General features: G+C 41.1%; 1 protein-coding gene across 5 annotated transcripts in view; it reads right to left on the reverse strand.

The window, feature by feature from the left end:
- The window catches only part of arvcfb (ARVCF delta catenin family member b), a 227768-nt gene that overhangs the window by 165173 nt on the left and 38290 nt on the right, over positions 1-24305 (reverse strand). For all 5 annotated transcript variants that reach the window (XM_071482095.1, XM_071482101.1, XM_071482096.1 and 2 more), the window contains exon 2: positions 11066-11150. The gene's annotated coding sequence lies outside the window, so the exon portion shown is untranslated. The remainder of the gene's footprint in view (positions 1-11065; positions 11151-24305) is intronic.

Consider the following 24305-nt stretch of genomic DNA (forward strand, 5'->3'; position numbering starts at 1 on the left):
AGCTAAACGGTAATGAGACAGGGACGCAAATCATAGGTCCAGACAGTGCAAATATTTTATCTTCAAATTCTCTTGGTATGCAGTCTCATTGTGTAATCCCACACTGCAAGAATCTTGGTGCCATCTTTAACTGCGCTACAGCTGAGATAAACACATGAAATATATGGTTCAGTGCTGCTTTCTGCATCTTAGAAACATGTCAAGGATTAGACTCAACCAAAAACCTTGAAACTGTCACCTTGCTCACCTCTGCACTGGACTACTGAAAATCCATGCTCTCTGGCATCTGCAAAAGAAAAAAAAATCCATCTTGTTTACAGCTAATTCAAAACTCAGTCCCCAGGGTTTTAACTAGACCACATTTCACTGAGCCTGGTACTCCTGCACTTCTCCCTGTTGACTTTTGAACTTATTACAAAATCCTACAGTCAGCATTGACTTACACTGATATTGGGATATGATGCAAATTGTATGATCTGTTTATTGAATAACAGACCAATACTAGACTGCTTGATTTGTAAGGATGCCAACTAAAATCATGATTACCGGAACATGTGATCCAACAATATTCACAGTGTGCCTTTTTAAGATTAGATACTGTGATTCTGTCCTATTGAAACACAGAGGGATGGCTCTGTGAGGTTACTGTATGTGTACACTGCAAATATATGCATACAGCAAAACATGTAGTTCATCTTAACATCCATCTATATTATACTGTATATGTGACTGTATGGACATGTATAGGAGGAGGTAGGCATAAAATTTATTATAGGTTGCATGGGGGAGGAGAAGCCTCCGAGCCTCCGGTCAGAGATCTGTGTTGAGTTCTCAGTAGCTGCTGTCTAATCTACCATCACCTCCCTTAAACAGCATGAACACAGATTCATGCCAATGCTACGTCCTTGAATATGTGACTCTTGTAGAATGAGAAGACGACAGAAGAAAAAACGAACGGCTGAGAAGGGGGTAGAAAGGAGGGACTGGCAGAGAAATTATTCAAATAACGGTTAGATTTGTAGCACCAAAAGGATCCTCATTAGCATAACTTCAAAACCTTTCCTATCCCGTCTTAATAATATATGCGCTTTGAGTCTCCCCGTGAATCACCTCACGCGCTGGAAGATTTCTGTTTTTCTATTTGTTATGAGGCAACGTGATGTGGAGTTGAGTGGGAGAGAGGCAGGAAGGGAAAAGGAAGGATTCTAGCAAACGCCGCTCCTCACACACACACACACACACACACACACACACACACACACACACACACACACACACACACAAACCCTCTTCCTCTCCTTTGTCTCAGTGGGGCGGGACAGTGGGACATCCTGATCTTTCGTTTCTTAAAAGTGGCCTTGTGTGTTATCTGCGAGGCAGACCGTTCTTACCAATTAACATTCCAGTGCAGCATTTTTACAGAGCACAGGGGGCTAAACTCCCTTCCTTCCTCTCACACACAGACACACATTCAAAAGCGTACATATGTTTAATTATGAAGCACCCAGTGAGACACACATATACATACTGCTGAGCACATGCATACATGCTGTACTGGCTAATTACACCAAAAAAAGCATGATAAAAGTAAATTTATGACACACACACATTAAAACAAGGCTGTTGTGAAAGATGAAAGCTCACTGTGTTCAGCTCACTGAAGAAAGTCATACTTGGATTTCAAGTATACAATGAAAAGAAGCTGGAGCCACCATGGGCAGAGTCAGCAAAGAGGGATTTATTCTGGCCTGGCTTCACTACTGGTACAACTTTGAAAAGAGGCTTGCCACCGAGGATAAGGTGATAAATTAATTCACAGTTAAGTGAAAGAGATCTGCGTGTTTGCTTTGAGAATTTGTACAGTACATTCATCACACAGTGAATTAAGTAGGTGACTGACACAAAAGTCAATAGTGGCATTTCAATGGACTGCACTGCACTTATATCACACTTTTCTAGCCTTAAAGAGCACTTTACAATACTTGCAACATTCATCCATTCACTCACACATATATAAGCCTACATCACACTCATGGTACAGCCATCAGGGGCAATTTGGAGTTCAGTATCCTGCCCAAGGACACTTCATCATCCAGACTGAAGGAGCCAGGGATCAAACCTCCAGCCATCTGATTAAAGAACAACCTGCTCTACCTCCTGAGCCTAGGCCGCGAATAATTCATATAGTAATGCAGTCAGTTTGATCCACCTCTGATGACTACATGTAATGTGAATGGGGTCGCTCAAAGTAACAGGCCCACAGTGAAGAACCACTCCACTCTGCAGTTCCTCTCAGCTGTATGGGGCGTTTCAGCATCTTTTTGGTCATTGCTTTGGTTTTCCACTCTCATCAGTGTAGCATCCATTTCTGCAAAAAAAGCTCCAACAAAGTCACTCTGTGTTGCCTGTCCAGCATCAAAATGGCAGACAAATAACAAATATCTGGTCAACTGTCGAAAAGACGTGCTACCATGGCTTTTTAAAAAGCCTTTCTTTTTTTAAGTAATTGAATTTATCCTGAGGAACACAGATAGATAAGGTAAGGTAAGGTAAGATAAGGTTAAAGGTTAAAATATGTAGACTATATTAACAAAATTACACATAACCAAATTGATGCAGATAGAAAAGATTAAAGAAAGGAAAGGAAGATTACAATTGAGTCTTGGATACTTGTTACTCCTCTGTTGCATCTCTCTGCAATATAAAGTGTTTCTGGCAACAGCAACTGTTTGTGTGAGATGAACTGATACAGCTGGATTGCATTGCTTGTTTCTCTTTTCACACAATCAATGAATATATTAGCAGCCCCACACTGGTTTAAAACATGGAAGAGCTAGAGCCAGTTGGGAGGCAATCAGAGGAGGGCAACTTCCCTCACTGTAGCTGAAGAAGAACATGGCTCTTGATACAAAGGCACTGTACATTCCCAATTTCTCTCCATTGGCACTTAACAAGGCGAAGCTTTGTTCAGTGCTCTCATGTATCATTTTTGTCATTTCTGTAATGACAGGCAAAATGAAACTGCAATATTAAAGCAGAATTAGCAGGTCTCTGAAGGGCTGTAGTTCTAACAATGAATTCACATAAAGTGGAGACTATGCAGTCAAAAGAAGTTACAGAGTCTCAAGGATGACACTTTAAAACATCAGTTTTATAACTAAACCTCCTTGTAGGATTGTCTAAGATAATCTGAAAAAAATATAAAAAATGATATTTGCGTTGAAATTGGAGCAGTAAAGATCTTTAGCTCTTGTGGGCCCATTGCATTGCTGAGACTGGAAGTAAGACTGTGGCTATTATGGATAACAACCACTACAAACTCCCCGAAGTCTTTTACGCAGCAGAAACAAAAATATAGAAAGCACAGAGTAGTATCCAAAACAACCTGAAACTTTGTGTGCTACCTGCTGGGCCCCAGAGTGAAAGTCTAAACCGCACTATAGAATATGTGGTGATAATTTATTGAGATCTACATGCAACCCCCCTAAACCCTATCAGTGTGTGAGGCCGTGGGTGTGCGGCCCCCATCAGTGAGGCGTGAGGCGTGAAGGACGGCCAGCCGTACACACCACACAGAAGATCCCTGGATTAGTCACACTCGCCGGTTCTCTGCCGCTGCCACCCTCTGCTGCATCAGCGCCACACATCCAAATACAGTCTCGAAACACCACCGCAAGGGCAACGCTGCATCGCCCGCCATCACATGCACACACTGGAAATAAAAGAGCAGACTCTGCCACAGTCTGAGGTAAAAAGCTAATTATTGTTACAAGTAGCATCCAATGTGCACTAACCATATCAGAAGTACTTGGCAGTTCGTGGAAAAGGCCGTTGTGGGACATGCAAATGTAGTTTTATTTTAATGGGTGCATTGCTATGGTTTTTTAAATTCCTATTCTTCATGGTTTGATATAAAAAAGGAGCGTATCATTTTAGAATTAGTCACAATTTCACGTACTGTACTTCAACTCTATTCCCCAGAGACCCTAAAAAGTCACAGTGAGGTGTTTTGTCTGAACTACTTCTGCATTACTTCACAATATGTTTTTCGCCTTCAGTTACTGGGCCTGTCCTCAAGAGAATTATATTACACTGCCAGTTAAGAGTAACGCTTTGTAGATACCACAGACAGGAGAATCGATCTGACACTTTACATTATGAATTTATTGCTTATTGCTCCTTTCCAAAGGCCAAGCTCCAACAGTACACAGCCACTGGCTCTGACCGCAGCTGTAGCTGCTCTGCCTGGCCGTGGCTTGAGCAATTGTTTAAGCTGTGGCCTTTGCTGCGGCTGTAGACGTGGTCTGTGCCACAACTGCAATTGTGGTTGTTTCTATGGTGTTGTGGACATTGTTGGTGGCTGTACTGTGGCCTTTTTTAGGTTTCTATTTAATCCAAGAAAGCAATGTCACTGTCTCAGGATCTGAATCTATCACTATTAATATACACCTCAGGAATTTAAGAATAACTAGCCTCTGATAGTGAGGGTCACAATCAGGCTATAAATGATATCTAATACATAATAATACCACTTAATACAGCTCAGTTTTCCTCTGTGGATAAAAAGGAACACAAAATGTATAGCAAAGTAAGATAAAAAAAAGTAGTTCCAGAAAATTCCCACCATGACCTTAAGTTGGTTCTGTACTATACAGTATATTCTTCTCATGATGACAAAGGTCCACTACGCCTGCCACTGGTTAGGGACATACTGTGTATGTTCATTCAAGTTAGAGGACTCAGACTTCTCATGTAACACCACAAGCAGGTCACAGTTTTTATTTATCAAGTGAAATATCTCAACATCCAAAAGTTTGCACAGACATTTAACAGACATTGGAACAGTTTGGAACAGACATTTATGGTTGAGGAATCATCATCATGATTTAAGTGATCCCTTGACTTTTCTTTTAGCGCCACCATGGGGTTGACATTTGTGGTTTGGAGTAAAATATCTTAAAAAAATCAACCACTGTTAATTTTGGAACAGACATTCATGTTTTCCACTGGATCAACTGTGGCAACTTTGGTGATCATGTCACCTATCATGTATCATCATCATCATCATCATGTATCATCATCATTGCCTTTCATGTATCATCAGATCTAAGTTTTCATTTGACCAATACTTTGATTACCTGAAAATTGACACTCCCAGTGGTGCTTATTTGCAAATGTTAGCATGCTAACTCACTGAACTAACATGGTGAACAATATACCTGATAAACACCACAATGTTACATTGCCATGGTGAGGCATTCTGATGGCGTATAGCTCAAAGTGCTGCTGTGACTACATACAGCTGGCTCTTCTAGTCGCACTTCATTATTACCAGGCTGCAATGACGCATCTTCACTGTAAGAACTAGAAAAGTTACATTTTACCTCACTATTGGCAGAAGTGATTGTAGAAATGCAACAAACTCCAAAAAGAGAGAAGAAATTAAAAGCACAGTCAGAGTGGACAGTGACCTTTTCTGCCACCAGACCAAGAGTGCATACTCTTCATACCAATGCTACAGAGGAAAAGCCCAGGGGAAACACTGACCCTGCCACTCTTCACTGCAACACAATAAAAAAAGGGTGGCAATGTCACTAACTGAAGACAACAATCTCCCTGGGGTGGTACCATAATTTAAGACCATTTAATTAAACACCTACAGTCATCCCCCACAACGCAGGGCCCACTGCAGCAAAGTGCATGTTCTCTCTGCACTACAATGGAGGATGTAATTATTACTGAGAGCAGCTGTAAACATAGCTATGCCTCAGTGCTATACAAACAATTCCACTGATATGAGGCAGTTGGTCTAAAAGCAGTAATGTGGTAGAGTGACAGAATAGGAACATATTTACTGTGGCAGGTTAACTTTATAGCAAATACACAGGAACCATGGTTCAGAGCTACAACTGAACCTGACCACATTCACGTCAAAAGCCTCTGCAAATATCAGCTTAACACTGGCAACACCTTCAGCTCCGTACTCATATTTTCTGAAGTTAAACATACAATATTTTAAGGAAGCTGAAAACCTATTTTTTTCACCACAAATCCTTTGCTGCAGATGAAATGTTTGAAATGGCATGTTACAAGTACGGTCAGAGTCATTACTGTAATGAATGCAGACAGGAAGAACTTGAGGGCTTTATCATTACAACCTGTAATTTCCTAAAAAGATTGCATACTCGACTGTGGACTGGAGTTGACTGCATGGCTGGAGACCCATTTCACCCTGTCTCAACCAATTCATAGTGGTGGACCCAGTCATAAAAAAAGCTCCTCTCACTTGGTGTACATTAACTTATTAAAGTCGTTTTCCCAGGACCATTAATATGCCCTCAGTGCATAAAATGATAAACAGCAGCCTCAGGCTCGTTCTGACATTGAATGAATCAAAATGAGTAATAAACAATATTTGAACACTTCCTGAGGCTGAGGGACTGGTTGACAAGAAATCATTTTGAAGGCGACATGGCCTAAATGTCACTTGGAGTAGCAATTCTCTTGTGGAATTGTTCTTATTAATCATGTAAAAATGTAATGTGAAAGAGGCAGGGAAGGCATCCAAATAAAATTGAATGAATGTGTATCTGCACTGTAAGAAGTATGATTAACTTTAATAAATTGTCTTCTATCTTAATTATTTGGAATACAGGCCACTGCAGTTCACTGGGCTGTGGGCCAGCAGTGCCTCTTCCTTCAAATGAAAACAAAACACCAGCTTCTCAAAGGTGTCAGCGAGAGAGAGAGAAAATAAAGTAGTGCATTAGTGAGAGAGCTGGTGAGTTCATGGCTATGGGCCTGTTGGCCCTTGGAGACAGTCTGCGTGACTCTGGGCTCGGGCTGCCTTATTAAAAGTCCTCCTCTGCACATTCAACACCAGTGTCAAGGAAAGTAACTTCAAAACCTTTTGTAACAATTTTCATTTCCATTCAGCTGAAGTGCAGAACAGAGATAAGCCAACCTCTAATGTATGCTGTTTGGTGAACGCTTTTATCCAAAACAGCAAAAGCACGGATGACCCCAGTGCGAGCTGAAAGTCAAACTAGCTAGTTACTGGCAACCTGCTGTTAGTGGCACAGTTTTCTGCTCAAAATGTCTACATACTTGATGTAACTGAGCTCAGCAACACTTTGACTCTGCTTTGTGCCGTGTGAAGGAATGATGGACGGGAGGCCTGCTGCTATTACTGTGCTGCTATTTATTGACTGGGGCATATTTCTGCTGAACTGGCCGAGTTACCCAGGAAAAATGATACAAAATGACATGAGCATATGTACTGATCAGTCATACAACTGGCTGGTCACTGTTGTACACTAGACAAGATCAGCAAATTATTTTAGCACCACAACAACAGCTTGGTCGCACTATTTCACATTGTATGACATATTTTGTGTTCTTTGAAATGCATCAAGTCACACCAACACTAACAGGTTCATACAAAATCTATATTCATATGCAAAGACTACAACTAACAATTATTATCATTATCAATTAATTTTCAAATTATTTTCTTGATTAATTGATAAATAATTTTTATCTGTAAATAAATTGATCATCAAAATAGTTGCCCATTATTTTCTGTTTATCAACTAATCTTTTAATCAGCTAATTATTGCATCCCTATTAATTGGGGTTTAGTGACAGGGCACCTCTGAGCCACTACACTAACACTGAGTTCATAGTGAGCAGTATCACTCACTGTATTGTTACACATGCAACTTACAGTGCTGCTGACAGGCCATGAATCCCCGATAAGTAAATCACAACCCATGTCCTAATTTTTCACCAAAGAACATATCTGGGTTACAAACACTGTAATATGTGAGATAAAATAATTTCTGAATTATAGTATTGTAAAATGCTAATGTGCTGCCATGTTACACATATAGTAAATCTACATTTACAACATAAAAGTGAACAGAAATGTCTGAAATATCTTCATCCCTGATATTCAAAACGAGTTGCTTTCCTACATTTTGAAGTTCAGTTACATAAAAGAGTTTCAATCACTGAGCTTAGGCTTGGAAAGGTCATATTAGTCCACACAACGAATGCAGTCAGTGACAGTCAGTCATAATTGGCCCCTTGCCAGTAGATTAATATGCATTTCCACACTATTAAAATGGCCTTTCTAAAGTGAGGCTCCAGAGAGTTAATTAAACCGATGCCATTTTGGAGGACCAAGGATTTGAGGATAAAATGACCTTGATTTGAGAGGTGGATGGATAGCCACTCTGTCCTTATGTCAGTGCACTTAACCTCCTCTGACTAGCATTTACCCGATAAGGGTTACAAGCTGAACCCGTCTGATCCTGAAGAGTTCTGCTGGCATAACAAAACGTGATGTGAACATTATATATAACTGAAGGGCAGCAGCTGAGGTTTTGCAGAGAAAGGTCACGCTTAACATGGTATTTAAAAAGAAAAATATCCTTGGGTTAGGTTCCATTCAGATGTGACACATACAACGCTCAAATGCAAAGTGCAGTTGCGTGTTGGCTGCTAGGAACACAGCAAGAAGTTAAAGGTCACAAGGGCCACTGTATTGTTTGTTATTGCTATGTGACTGTTAAAAAGTGGTACAACCTAGATGACCTGAAGTATGCTAAAATGCTGCTAAAATAAACATGGACAACAGAAAGTGATTGTTCTGCTTGATCTTTATGATAGTAAAACTGAAGGTGTTGCTGAAGTTTATATTATTCACCAAAAAATTGTAGAGGGTATGGGCCTAGTTATATTCAAATAGGTATGTTCTGTAATCCCAGCATCACTTTGCCTCTGTAATATCATATACGGAAAGCTCTCAGCAGGTCTCCAGAAAGGAATAAAAATTGCTTTGAAAAATAATTTGAACATGCAAGTTCTCAAACATCATCCACTGAATGACTCCTGCTTGAACTGCAGGGTGCTTAAGGAGCGATTGAGTGTGTGTCCATGATTTGACCTCTCTTAAAGCCAATCTGCTATAAATAGTCAGTTCACAGATGGCCACTTATTCCAACCTTGATGAATCATAAAGGAAGGATTTTTAGGAGTTTGGAGAGGTAGAAAATGAAATATTAAAATCATAAAAAGAAAACTGACAGTGTTTGTTCTTTTACTCTATAAAATGCTAACTTGCATTGAAGCAGCACATGATCAGTGGCTCTGTCCCAGCAGCCCTGCCTCTCAAGGGGATGGTAGAGAAGGCCCCAACCAAGGAGGAATCATAGTCTGACGGAGCCAGCAGGGGTGGCTTTACCTCCCATCCCAGTGCTTTCTATAACTGCGTGTCAGATCTTGGCTGTCTTCACCATTCTGTGTGAATTTTTTCTTTGCAGTCTTTAAATCTTCCTTTCATGTCAAGCCTTAAAACTGATATCTCATCTGAGGCCAGGCTGTAAGTCCTGGTTGAGGTGCACAGATGCAACTGGTGATGTACTGCTCCCGCAAGAACAGCCAGCACAGTAGCTCAGTCCCATTAAACAAAAAGTACAAGACCAAGACAGAAACAAAACATGACCCAGAGTTAGGATCTGCCTTTTTTGTCAGTCAGACTAGGCAAATGACCAGTTTGAGCTGCCAGAAAAGGGATTAACCTAAGTAGCAAAAAGGAATAACATACTGTAGCAACTTCTAGTAAATCAACGGCTAAAGAGAGTGCTCTTGTCAAACTGATGAAAAAGAGGGCTGACCATTTTGCCGGTCTTGGTTCCAACTGAGGTTCCAGAGATAGGTTCAACTTCAGTTTACAGCTCCTGGGCAACCAACATCAAGGCCTCAATTGTTTGTCAGGTAGCAACAAAACGTTACTCTATCTCTTTGAAATAAGGACATCAGTACTTTGGAAGACAGTGAAAGCGAGGGCAACCCATGGAAGTTGTTGAAAAGATCTTGGACATGTACAGCCCTTACTTAGGATCTGTGTAAAAAATCCAAAATAGGATACAACAGAGGAGATTGTCTCTATCGCTTTAACACTGTTTTAAGGGTGTAAATGGAGACTTAGCAGCACCGGGAACTAACTTACTCACTTTATTCTCAATGGCAGACTGGGATCCATCATGGCAAAAAAGGAATCAGCTACCTGGATAATCCATGCTAGAAATCAGTGTTTGGACTTATTGTAATAAAAAACTAGAATTACCATGTCACAGTTGCATGCCTCTGCCAACAAGCACAGTTGCAGGAATTACGGTCAAAACCCCATCTTCCTGAGTTATAGCACTGAATAATAGTGTTTTTTCAGAACATTATGATGTCATAGTGAAATTGACCTTTGACCATTTGGATATAAAATGACATCATTTCATTATTTTATCCTACTAGACCTTTTTGTTAAATTGTGTCATAATTAGCCTAAGACTTTGTGAGTGAGACATAGACACACCTAACCCTAACACCTTTGACCTCTGACCACCATCAGTTTGAGGATGTTTGTGCCAAAGAAATTCCCTCAAGGCGGTCTTGATATATCACATTAAAGATGCCAAAAACGTGTTTCATGTGGACACCGTGACCTTGACCTTTGACCCAAAGTCTGATCAGTTCATACTTGAGTCCAATCAGAAATTTTTGCCAAAATTTGAAAGGATTCCTTTGGAAGGTTCCCGAGATATTGCATTCACAAGGCCAAACACATGATTTGGGAGGTCACAGTGACCTTGAACTTTGATCTTTCAGCATCAAATCTAATAAGTTAGTCCTTGTGTACAGGTTGACATTTGTACCAAAGTAATTCGTTCAAGACTTTACTGAGATATCAAATTCATGAGAATGGGATCGACGCATGGACAGATAACCCCTAAACGTAATGACTCCGCGCCTGGCTGTCGCTGGCACAGAGGCATAATGACATCAAAGTCATCTAATCCTCAGTCTGAAGGTTTATGAGCCTGTCACGACACCACATCATGTCTGTGATGTGCTGTTATTTACAGCTTTTTGGAGACTTTCAGCATATTTGGATGAGATTAGTGTTTGAGTCTGAGTACTGCACAGTTCTGAGTGCAGCACCTGTTATAAATCCACTCATAACAATAAACCACAAGAGGCCTGTTTGCAAAGAGGCTGAACTCACCTTTGGTTGAGGATGAAGACCCATACAAATATCAGGGCAGATTAACATTTATCACGCCAGAGCCACGACACTTGAGATGCTGCACCTGAAAAACAGAGGAAAAGACATGTAAGATTTCTGTGTTAAACAAACAAATACAAGCTTTAAAGGAAGAGTTTGACATTTGGGGAAATCCGCTCATTTGCTTCATTTCCAAGTGTTACCTCTCTCATGTACGTTAAGTAGACCGGGCTTCATATTTAGTGTACTGATGTGAGAGTGGCATCAATCTTTTCATCTTACTCTTTGCAAGAAAGCTAATGAGAAATGAAAGCTAACTAATAACATATTTCTAAATTTGTGTATTTTACAAAAGAGCTGCATTAGGCATCAGGGAAAATAATTTTAATCATTATTTTTGCACGTGCTACATATTGGCCCAACATTCAGTTTTCAACTCACACAGGTTTCAGCTCAGGAACCAATGAAAAACAAGCAGGGTGAAGCTGCTGAGTAAGGCCCTTCCACACGGTTTCCCTGACCACATGTTACATTAATAATAACATCAATATATTGACTTCCTGTGGTTAAAGTAGCTCCAGCATATGATAGGTTGAGGGTATTGACTGGCAGCTATCAGATTTATAATTTAAGATCAACACAGACTGACTGTATGAGTTTGCAGTTTGTAGTGCTAATAGGAAGCATGCTGGAGGAACTTTGTGTCGTAACACACACCCAGCATGGAGAGGAGTGGTGAACAACAGAGAACTACCACAATAAAAGCTGTGAGTGCTGCACGAGGACAGCAGCAGAGCCTGACACAGCATGAGGTGCTGAGGCTCGGGTCCTGTTTGGTCAGGGGGCAAGACTGCAACAAGATACTGACAGAGAGGATACAGGACCTCCAGCTGAGTACCTGACATACCTCTCCATCCTTGCTCTCTCCCCCTCTCCTCAGTCTGTCTCCCTCTACTTATCTTAGCAGTGCAGCTACATGTGAAAGGTCACGATTAGAGAGCGCGCCAGATGTTGCAGATATCCACAGGAGCTAAGAGAAAGAGTACGGTAGCCCTGAGAGCTCAATGCACTGCAACTAAACAAAACACGAACAAACGCAGAACTCCTCACCAAACCTCAGTCTTACAGGCTGCAAATATGCAAAACATCACCACATACAGGGACAATGATTGCAGCACATTTCTCCATTTGCTTGTGTTGACTCTTTATTTGTATTGTCTGTATTTGCATCATCTTATTTCTTCATCTCTTGTTTTCTTAAGTTGCAGTGTGTTGATTTCCGTAAAAGAAACAGATGAGGTTTGAAATAATCACTACAGAGATTTTCTAAGTAATTTAGGTTCTGTCTTTGCAACTTCTGCAAAGTCATACATTTTCTGATGCACTTTAGAGAAACAAAAGCACACCAAAAACACATTTTCAGCAAATCACGAAAACCTATCTCATTGAAAATGTGACAACATTTACAATTCCTGGGAGGCCTGCAAAAGAAAACTGACAGGAGTGCTTGCAAGAGGCGGCCTCATTCACTGGTATTGCTCATTCTGCAGGATCTTTTATGTGACACCATTACAGCTGAAGGGTTTTTTTGTTGTTGTTGTTGTTGTTTTTACAAAGGGGGTGATTCAATGCTTTTAGAAAAGAACAAAAAAAAATTGAGTTCTACAGAGCAAGCAAACACAGACTTAAACTTCCTTTTCAACAGCCCCGAGGGGCAGATTAGTTAGAAATAACGGCATCTTAGAAAATGGATCCAACGATCAGTGGCAGCACTGGGCTGAGTCATAATCTATAACTCGTGCATGGTAGTACCTGTTAGTGTGAGATTCAACACTGGGCATCGAACTCAAAATAGATGCAAGAAATAGGAGCTTGGAAAATGATCACATTACACCATTGTTGGGTTTGTTTGTATAAAAGCACATGATATGTTTGAGTGTAGCTCTGTGGTGTTTCATGGTTGGCGAGTTTCCTTTTTGTTGTCAACACAGCACTGTCTGAAGCTCATGTTTCATCGCCCTGGAGTCACTGCTTTCTGCAGATACAAAGGAGCAGCTTGCTACTAAAACAGCTTGCTATCAGCCTTCATGTCATCTGTAACCACATGAGTATTAAAAGGTCCTTGTAGCGCTTTGATTTTAATGAGCAAAAATACATCCACATGCAAGCTTTGACTTAAGTCCAGAGAGGAAAAGATGATTCTGTTTTTACTGACTTGTAGTGGTCAACAAAACTCACTCCTAATGTCTCTTCTCTCTCTCTCTCCCTCACACACACACACAGAAACACACACACACGGAGCACACATACAGTGGTCAGAGGCGGGCAGCTTCCATAAATAGAATGGAAAGTAGGCAAGTGGCAGCCGGGAGTGGCTTTTACTGGGAATATGATCGATTAAAAAGCAATTTGCTCCTCGCGTGGGCCCTGCACTCCTAAATTGACAGCCCCCCCACGTCCAGATGGAGCTCTGAGGGGTCGGAGGAGCCTGCCTGCCCCACCTGCTCCTCCATCTACAGCAGCCTGACCCATCCCCACACACCCATCCACACACACACACACACACAGGCACAGAGGCACGCAGCCTCCACTCCCAAGCTCAAGCCTCGGTCACAGTCTGCTGGGCCCTTGGAAAGCGACCAGGCAGAAACATCCAGTGAGCCTCTGCTGGGCTGACAGAAAATCTAGACTTTGTTCTAACATACAGAGGATTTGAGAAAGCTGAAACAGAGGCAAGAGGGCAGGTTAAGACAAACAGGAAGAGAACGCTCTACAGCACAAACTCAGACAAGGCATGCATTCGAGTTAGGACACTCTGTCAAGGTGCACTGGACCAACCTGCCTGTACTACAGCTACTGCGCACCTCACAGCTGCAATGTGGTGTCTTCACTGTTAACTTATATGTCCTTAGAATTTCTGTACTCATTCCTCCTGGACTTAAAATTGCACATCGTCTCCAACTTGCAAAAATTATAATACAATCCTCACTTGGGCTCAACAATTAATCAATTGCAATATCCAAATCACAGGAGCTGCAATTTTCTATAAAGGTAAAAATGTGTCACAATATACCATATATATATATATATATATATATGTATATATATACACACACACACACACATATATATATATATATATATATATATATATATAAAGATTGCAAGAGCTTTGAAGTGGACACTTGGCTACTAAATGTGAGCTGAGGTAAGATGCGACCATCCAAGTGAGGATCACAATGAGGCACAAAAAAAAGACAAAAATCTATCACAGTGATATCAAAGGTAACTGGATTGCCAGAATCAACAGACAGGTGCTACAAGAAAACTAGAAAATGTCAAACAACCTGGTAGATGGAGGAGTCTTATGATTGTTAGCATAAATACAAAACAAACAGAATGTCGGGCAGACATGTTTCCTTGTCAACATTCAAGAGAGGACCTCATGAGCATAACCTCAGGGGATTCACCACAAGATGCAAACAAAAACAGAAAGACCTGGCTGCAGTTGACAAAAACATACAAAGAGAAACCAATCGAGATGTGGAAGAAAGTTCTATGGACTGATGAAACAATAATCAACCTCTATCAAAATGATGGAAAAGGAGCAGCTCATGACCCAAAGCCACCACCTCATCTGTCCTACATGGTGGTGGTTTGGTTGTGGATCAGGCTGGTATGGAAGTGACACTGGCATTTACTGATGAGTTCACTGCTGACAGAACCAACCGAGTAAATGCAGAAGTAAACAGGAGTTCAGATTCAGCCAAATGCATCAAAATTCACCAGACAACATTTCATTATTCAGCAGGACAGGGATCCTTGCTACTCCCACATCCAACTTGATGAAGACCAGACTAATGGCAGAGAGGCTAAGTCCACACTACTATGTTTAGTTTAAAAACACATCTTTTTTGATACATCTACGTTTGCCGTCCACACTACTCCAGAGAGACGCCACTGCAGCAAGCGAGAGCTGAAGGGGGCTGCAGTGAAGCTCTGGGAGAGCATCACCAGGGAAAGTGTCTACTGATGTTTTTGGGTTGAAGACTTCAGGGAGTCATTGAGTGAGTTTCCATCCAAATGTAGCACAAATTTGAACGCAATTTCAAGAAAATTAACAAAGAAAATGCTAATTATTGCACGTCTCCATCCACTATTGCTATGTCAATATTAGGAGTTGGTTCATCAAGATAAACAGCTGGTTGTGCAAATCCCCCTGTTGACTCCATTAAACGGTTGCAGAAAACAGTGGAACAACAAGCTTCATGTATTAATTTGAGAAACGTAACAGTCTCATTATCACTCCACACAGATCTGTTTTCATCTGCCACTGTTTTTCTCCTCAGTGGACCTTTAAGTCTCGTGTTTCATGAACTGTGTTTTCATCACGACTGATTCGCTGAGTCTGTTTTGTCACATTTTACTTTTGTCTATCTATACAACCACAAGCACAGAGCAAAACTTTTTTTTGCCAATTTCAGAGAAACTTGCCTTTAACCTGATATTTAAAGAAAATGATAATACAATACCAACCCATTTTTGATAAGCATGTACTGACATTGTAATGCTTATCAATTATACTGCTAATTACTGAAAACAGTTACACAACATGTGCCACACAGCACCATGAATTAGAGCTGAAATAATGATTAGATTACTACTCAATTAGTCAATTGTGAGAAAATTAATTAGGCAAAAAATTACAGAACATCCACTAGTTCCAACTTCCCAAACATAAGGATGTACTGATTTTCTTTGATATATATGAAAATATAGTAAACAGAAATTCTGTGTGTGATTTTTCACCACTTTCTATCATTTTAATTTATCTTGTAAATGTGTCAATAAACTGAGAAAATAATTGATAGTTGCGGCCATAGCACAAATTCCTGTACATACAGTGCATGAGGTACATAGACACAGTCCACAGACACGCTGCAACTCCTGCTGCATGTGTGTGTGATCACCTGCTGGGAGCAGAGGCTCGGGTGAAAATTAAATGGGAGGAGGGCACAGCCAAACTGTGCAGCCTGCCGGAGAATACATTTTAGGAAACTGGCAAGTTGGTGATCCTACTGTCAGTGATGATAACAGACTACACAAAATGAGATAATCAGATTGTGGACAGTTGAGTGGAAAGATTTTAAGAAGCCTTAATCTAAACCTTATTTATTGTAAATATGACCTACATTCACATCCAAATACAACATCCATATCATTCCACTTACACTGAGATCTTCAGTTTTTATCAGTTTCATATCAGTGGCTAAAAAATACATAACATTTAATGATAGGCATTTCTGCTCCAGATCCATCAGCAGGGGTTCCAAAAACATATCACAGCCAGAACTAAAAGATAAACACTATTTTGAAGTGCCAGGGAGTATGCTCTCTGTTACCATAGCAACACAGGTAGTAAGTGATGCTGGAGAGTCTGTATAGCTAAAAACATACTGCACAGAGTATCTATGAACCTGGCTACATCATGTATAGTCAATATACAAGACACATAAAAGACTTATTACTAGACAGAACTGGTCAAGTCTTCCATCTTCCTAAATTCACTGCATTGATTTTCTCACATGACACAGGACTCAAACCTGCAGTCCGTCTACTTTTCTAGCCCTTCAGCAACACTTCACCCATTATCGTAACTGTCTGCAGCTCTTGGCTTCAGCGGAGTTTGGCTTCAGGCCCCTTCAGACTTAGTGGCTGGAGGTTAATTGATACTGACAGATGACGTAATGGGGAAGTAATTTGTAGGGAGATCTGGCTTCTTTATCAATGACAGTACTCCTCACACACACAGACGGCAGGGAGGGAGTTAACAGCTGTGATTCTGTCCAGGAGGCTTATGTTCCTACATGCACTTTGAGATGGCTAAGGACTACATCCATGCAAAAGTTAAATCATTTTAAAGACGATATGGTAGAATTAAAGCCATAGCTAGATATTTTGGGAAACATGCTAACTCACATTTTGCCAAGAGTTAAGTTACGTTAGAAGACTGATATCACTCTTATGGCTGCATGTTAAATATGAGGCTACAGCCAGAACCTGGTTAGCTTAGCTACGCATTAAGATTGCAAACAGGGGGACACAGCTAGACTGGGTCTGTCCGGCGGTAACAAAATCTGCCAACAGCACTTATAAGGCTCACTAATTAACATGTGATATCTTGATTGTGTAATTTGTAGTGTAACTGTAACAATGACAAGTTGTGGTTTCAGGGTGCTAGCTGTTTTGTGGCTTTGTTTCCAGATCTTTAGCTAAGTTAAACTAACATTCTCACGGCTTCATATTCAGCCCATATACATGAGAGTGGTATCTATCTTCTCATCAAAATCTAGGGAAAAATTTCACAACGATTTCCAAACATTTTCTTACAGTTTACAATGTTGGCTATAAATGAAGCCCCAGAACTTCATACCATCATTTATCTACAAGCTACACCTTTACTGCCAATAATCAAATACTTTAACTGGTGTCTTTTGTCAATGGCTCAATGACCTTGCATGGTTGATCAGAGGTACAATGAGTTCACTGTTAATGAGATCAAGGGATAGTGGGGGGTGTGGGAGTGGTGGTGGAAGGGGTCTTACTGGATTTCAGTGACGAGAAACAACCAGAATTGAAGCCCCAGTGGGGAGAAAGAAAAACCATCAGAACTCTTGTTCCCTCGTCTTTTCACCCACTCAGTGGCTGGCTGATTGATATTCTTATGAATGTTAATACTAAAGCACCTCTTCCCAAGCTCACCTTGATAGAATAGATTTTCCTCAAAAATAATTCAGCCGAGGCATAATGGAAACTAGTAAAAGTGCCGCAAAGGCTGGATTAAATGGTTTTGAAGTGATAAAGTTTCTGGTGTGATTCCCTTTGGTGTAAAAATGACTCTCTGTGGACTGTGGATCCAATCTTCAAACTATGGAACAGATTTAATACAGGTACATCAACGTTTGACTTTATGACCTATTGTCTCTTGCTCTATCTCCGGCCATAAAATATTCATTTGTCTTGGGCATGTGGATTAACAAGAAGCTGATTGCTGCTGTTGCAGAAAATCCTTAAAACACTAATTTCATTAACATAGTTTTTTTTGTATAATTTCCTACTATTGAGCCTCATAAATCTCAACACATGATAAAACACAACATCTGAACAATTTTGCTCTTTCTCTGTTGAATCAATCAAACAGCAGCTAAATGAGAAGTCCTCTCAGGGTCTCACCTCCCGTCTCACTTCTGATAATTTGCAAAACTGCCAGAGAGAAACGTGCAATGACACATTCCACTTGATATTGCATTAAAAGCAATGGTCTTCTATTATGGCTTATGGATTAGCCAGTCTCAACTCTTCCAGACACACAAACACACACACACACACACACACTGAGCTTTCTCTGGCACAAGCAACGTGTCAAACAATAGGTGCCAAGTCTGCTGCCTGCAACAAAAGATGGAAAGAATTAGAGAAATGGAAATGGTGATTTGACGCTGTTGTGAAAATTGGAGCGCTGCGTGCTATGACAGAGTGAAAACCCATTCAGACGGACTTAATGCACCGAGGAATCTCTTGCCCGCCCTGACCCCCTATCTGTAGCACTCAAAAATGCTAACAAAAATCCATTGTATTCTCGCCGGGTTTTTACACACACATACAGACCCTCAGCACCACCCCTCCCTTTGCTCTCAGTCTGCCTGACTTCCTACATTTAAGATTTAATATTTAATTGCCATGTCAACCTGATAACTGGAATTTGTCTCAACTTTGAAAACTCAGACGCAGCAGTCATTTAAGAGTTAAATATAAAAATGTGCATAATATAAGTACAAGCATGAGGTGAATTCAGGTAAAAGACATATTCCCTATTGACTTCCCTTGCAAAATCTATACTTGTCACCAAAGAGAAGCAGATGAGTTAGATTTTTAAATTCCACAAAAGCGGCTGCAACTCAATATTGTGTCCCAAATATTTTGCAAATTCAGTGAATTTCAGTCCCTTTATATCCTCAGCCCAAACTCACCTCTCCTTTCACACCCAACAGAGTTCCACCATATTGAATTCTCCCAATATAAAGTACAAGTGCAGACCTTGCTGACATCTATTTAAGTCTTCAGCCATATATCTTAGTCTGGACCCCATCCAGGAGCGGTAAATACCCATGCAGAGAGAGCTGCACTGCAACGCTAAAGAGCAGATTGGTATTCAGAGTGGCAGCCTCCAAAGTTGAAGCTGCATAAACAATCAAACTATTACATAAAGGCAAACAAACCACATTGTGCCAAATCATATCAGCTCTGTGCTGCAGCAGGTGGATAAACACACAAAGGCTGCTCTGCTCATCAAATGCTATAATAATATGTTTCTTGGTAGCGATAATCTTTGTTGTGGAGGACAGGCCAAAAGCAGAAGCACAAAGAGAAAACAATAAGAGAGCAGGGACAGAAAGATGGCACAGGTAGACACAAAATGGGCCCAGCAGCTCAAAGCGAGGTGTAAAGTTTCAGCTCTCCAGCGACGACTTCCTTTGGTAGCAAAACCAGCTGAACAGTAAAGTGTAGTAGACGACGTCTCACAATGGCTGCCAGAGCTTTCTTCAGAAATCATAGCACACTGCTCAGATAATGAGCCTCACAAGTTTGGATAAGGACCACACTAGCACACAGATACACACCACAGGACCTATTTATTCCATTCACAATGGCTCACTAACAACACAACATGTCCCCACCACAGCCACAATGTGACAGTCTCATCTTTTTGCAGGCAGAGAAATAAACACGATGTCTTTCACTTTTTGTTGGTGTCATATCAGCTACATCTGCTTTAGATGGCGTCTGCAGCCTGCCAGAAGAGGGAAGCCAAATGAGTGAATGGAGAAAGACAGAGGGTGGTGGGAGAAAGGAGGGAAGGACAAGAAGGATATGAAAAAAGGATGAAGAGGGGAATGGAGTAAGTGTTGATACCGATTTAGGGAGCAGTAGTGGACTTCCACATCACGGGGTTTTCCCTCATGAGGGACTTTGGTGGCAGGCTGTCTGTGCTGCTGTCAAACAGCATCAACAAGATCCTTCTCTCTTGAAACAAGAGTTGTGGTTGTTTATCCATCCAAATACTGCAGGACTGCTCTCTCAATGTCGATCGTCGTCACTGTCGACTGTTAAATATTTCACAACTATGATGCTAAAAAGGCCAGTTCGAGTTGATTGCACAAATGAGTTACTCCTTTGATCAATCAGCACAATCATCCTTTGGGATGCGTAAACTGATCTTCAGGAAGCTCAAAATCTATAATTTATTACAAAAAATAGACCTTATGTCGAAGATCATTTGATTTACTTACGGGCTCATATATCACAATAACTCTAATTAACCTATTCCACTATTTATGGGAACAGGCAAAGGAGTCTTAGTTACTGTAAGCAGCATACTTGCCTGAAAATGCTGAACCATGATCATGTTTAATAATTATTCCTCCAGGCAGGCGACAGCCAGGTCCTGGACAGGATATCTCAGTAACGCCTTGATGGAACTTCTTTAATTTGGCACAAATTCTCACTTGGACTCAAGGATGAACTGATTAGATTTTTAGGGGTCAAAGATCAAAAGTCAAGGTCACAGTGACCTCATAAAACACGGTTTTATGCCATAGCTGCTTATTGCCTTTAAGGAATTTCCAGGAAGGAATAGTTATTAGGAAGGAATTGTAAACTTGCGCTCAAGGACTAACTGATTTGATTTTGGTGGTCAAAGGTCAAAGGTCAGTGTGACCTCTCATTTTTTTTTAGCCATTACTCAAGACTTCACTCAGCAGTTATGACAAAATTTCACACTAATGGTTATTATTTTATATGACTCTGTATAAACAGGGATGTAATCTGGAACTAGTGTGAACCGTGGAGGCATACAACCGCAAGGTGGTAATTCTAGTTTTACTTATGTGTTGACGTAGTTGTATATGGAGTATAATATTTTTATTTGGTCATGTAAAGTTATTGTATACACTGTACTTGTACTGTGATATTTAAGTCTATAAAATCTACAAAATAGCTCACTATCTGTGTCCTGCAGGTGCTGAGGTTTAGGTCATCATCCGGCAGCAGCAGCTTCTCTCTTTAATATGTGTCTTGTTTTTTAATATGTGTCTCTGTGTTGTAGTGGGATATGTGCACCAGCTTACAGTCCCGAGGTGCATCACTCCATCACTCCATCACTCCAAAATTTAGACAGACTACGACTAGCAGTGTCAAAAGTACTGCAAAAATGGATGTTCAAACAAAACAGGAAACAGACACTTTAACACTTTGTGTGCTATCATACTGTATGTTACTAATACTGGATTCAGGCTGATACTGAAAGACTGTCCATGATATGTAATAAGCAGCATTTCACATACTTAAACTTCATTATTATCCCAAAGGAAACTTGGTTTGCAGGTTGGCAGTAAAACCACAGCTGAATCATCATCTTTGGTGTTTTCTGTAATATGATCTCTTGTTACTTGTTGTGGCCAACATACAAGCCGATACAGATACATCTGTAACAAGCAAATATCTGCCAAAATAGTTTCTCTAAAAGGCAAAGTGAGAGCTAGAAGAGTAATTATCCACCCTGTCTATGTGTCCTTGGGAAGGTCACTGCATTCCTAAAAGTTCATTAGTTATATTTTTGTGACTAATCCCTGAACTCCCTGAAGCAAGTGTCAGGGCAAGTGAACCTGCCTTTCATCATCTGGAATACTGTGGAATTAACACCTTCTCTAAACGTGGAAAACCTTGATCCAGCCTTTGCACATGTGGAGCTATTTGTGCAAACTTGTGGTTCGAAAAGCTCACTGTTGTTGTCCCCTGCCCACCGGGACATTCTGCATCTGCAGGAAGTGAGCATTAACATTTTGATTGATAACTACTCCAGGAGACGGATGTGGACGCACAATGCAGGGCCCGAGTACACAATACACAATAAGGGACCATAAATCATGTTTTTTCTAGCCTGCTGGGAGCCACATGGCTCTGCTGCTGTTCACTGGCTTATTTGAGGTACATGATTCATTTTTGCTTGAGTACCAATCATGTTGCATGCAGCAACAGGCGGGACATATGGCGACGGCAGTATGTAATTGGTTGCTGATGAATGTTGCCTGAGGCTCAGGTTTTGGACAGCGTTTCTGCACTAACACTTAGTGAAAAGAGGCTACAGTAGTTAACATTAACTGACATTTTCCAGGACATGGATCATGAAACAGACTTCCAGCTGTAGATCTCTGGAGTTATGGTGAAGAAGTGAATTGTTCCAGTGCATGTAAACCCACAGTTTAGATGACACATCCCCATTCTGGTTTGGAACTGCACACACTCGACTGTGGCTAATTTATCTCAGACTCATTTTCTCCAGGCTTTTAAACAATCGGGGAGCAGAACAAAAGTCTGTCATGTCTGACGTACAGTACAGTAAAGCAGACTTAGCCTCTGGAAAAACTGCCTCCATTTACTCCAGAAAGAAGGGGATAAAACGCAGCCTGCACCACTTAATTTATGATACAGAGTAAATTAATGGGCACTGACAAGCTCAATAATTTTTCAGAGGCAACAGATAACAGTTATAATTATCAGGCGCAGAATTAAATAGTCAATGGAGAGACACTGGGCACTCACAGTTGTGTGTGTGTGTGTGTGTGTGTGTGTGTGTGTGCATGCGCATGTGTATATGTTCAGTATCATCTGCTGGCCAAAGCCGGGCCCCATTAATGGTGGACCTTGAGTGTTAATGTGATATTGTTTGGTTTATTACAGTCCAGTGTCTGCCAGGACCCTGACTACAGAGAGCTGAGTCCATGCCAGCACTCGCTCCGTCTCTCTCTCTCTCTCTCTCTCTCTCTCTCTCTCTCTCTCTCTCTCTGCCTCCGCTGCTTGACACAAACATATTACATCTACAAGTCTTTTTCCTCAACCAACTGTATTGCCAGAACAATAGCTCAGCTGTAGCCTCGCTCTGAAAGGAGCTGGCTTTTTTTTCCCAGCTTGCATTGAATGCCTTAGTGAGATGAACCGACCATTCACTGTGTTATGATTCATTATCCCCAATTTAAATCAGTGGCAATCAATGATTTCTCTTCTGCACTGGTAGCTCGGTCAGGTTAATGTAATGTTTTTTTAAAAAGCTTTTAAGTTGCACAGATTCAGATAAAGGGAGAAAGAGGGAGATGTAAAGTAAGTATAAGAGACCTCAGCATCAAAACAAGCCCTTGTATTGTCTCTGGCAGATGCCTGACTTCACTAGAAACTTGCATGCTGTTTCACACACACACACACACACACACACACACACACACACACACACACACACTCCAACAGGCTGGAGCCATAAACAACACAGGAGAAATGGACTCTTGAGAGCACTATGGGCATGCCAGGGCAGCAGTCACACAGGAATACACACCACCTCTGCAGATAACTTGTGTTACATCTCTCTCACTCCCTCTCTCTCTCTGTGTCTGTGACTCTATTAGTCAGAGAGGAGGGCTTGTGGAGAGCACAGCTGCCCTCTATGGGTGTAAAAACATTCCAGCACACTGGCAGAGAGGCAGCCCTGATTTCTTCTGCTATACTGCTCCATTAAGGCTGGAAAAAACAGAGAAGTGCTGTTGTTGGAGCTCAGATGTTTAACACTACAGAGCCGTCAGACCTGGCTCCAGCAGCAAGGAAAATATCAAGGATTTTAGTGCAGTACAACATATTTTGCTTGCTTAAAATGTGCAGCATCTGACATGTATTCACATCATTTTTTGTGCTCGTGGAATATACTCTCAACCCCTGACCCCCCCACCACACACAGCTTTATTATCTCTGGTTTCAGGTTCGGCACTTTTGCATGCCAAGTCCAATATAGCACAAAGAAAGGCAGTGTTTGTCTTTGCTCTGTCCTCACTGCCCCGTACAGAGGACACAAACCATAAAAAACAAGGTGGAAACACACAGGTCTGGTCTGATAATAGATTTTATAGAGTGGGCCCAAACAAGATGTGTCTGTGCGTATAAACACTGAGCTTTAAAGAGCCAGTGGAGGCTGCAGTTCATATTTCTAAATCAGCTGGCTTCTCCGCTGCACCACAGAGACCCCTGGAGATCTAGGGAGCATGTTGCTCTGGAAGGAGGCTGTTTATGAATCCTCCCAGCCACTCAGGGGTCTCCCCCCTGTTCTTACCCTGCACGCTGTGATGTGTGATCCAGCAAA

The sequence above is a fragment of the Trachinotus anak genome, unplaced genomic scaffold (assembly GCF_046630095.1).
Source record: "Trachinotus anak isolate AG129_WGS33_773 ecotype Australia unplaced genomic scaffold, CSIRO_AGI_Tana_v1 ptg000008l, whole genome shotgun sequence".
In the NCBI taxonomy this organism is placed as follows: domain Eukaryota; kingdom Metazoa; phylum Chordata; class Actinopteri; order Carangiformes; family Carangidae; genus Trachinotus; species Trachinotus anak.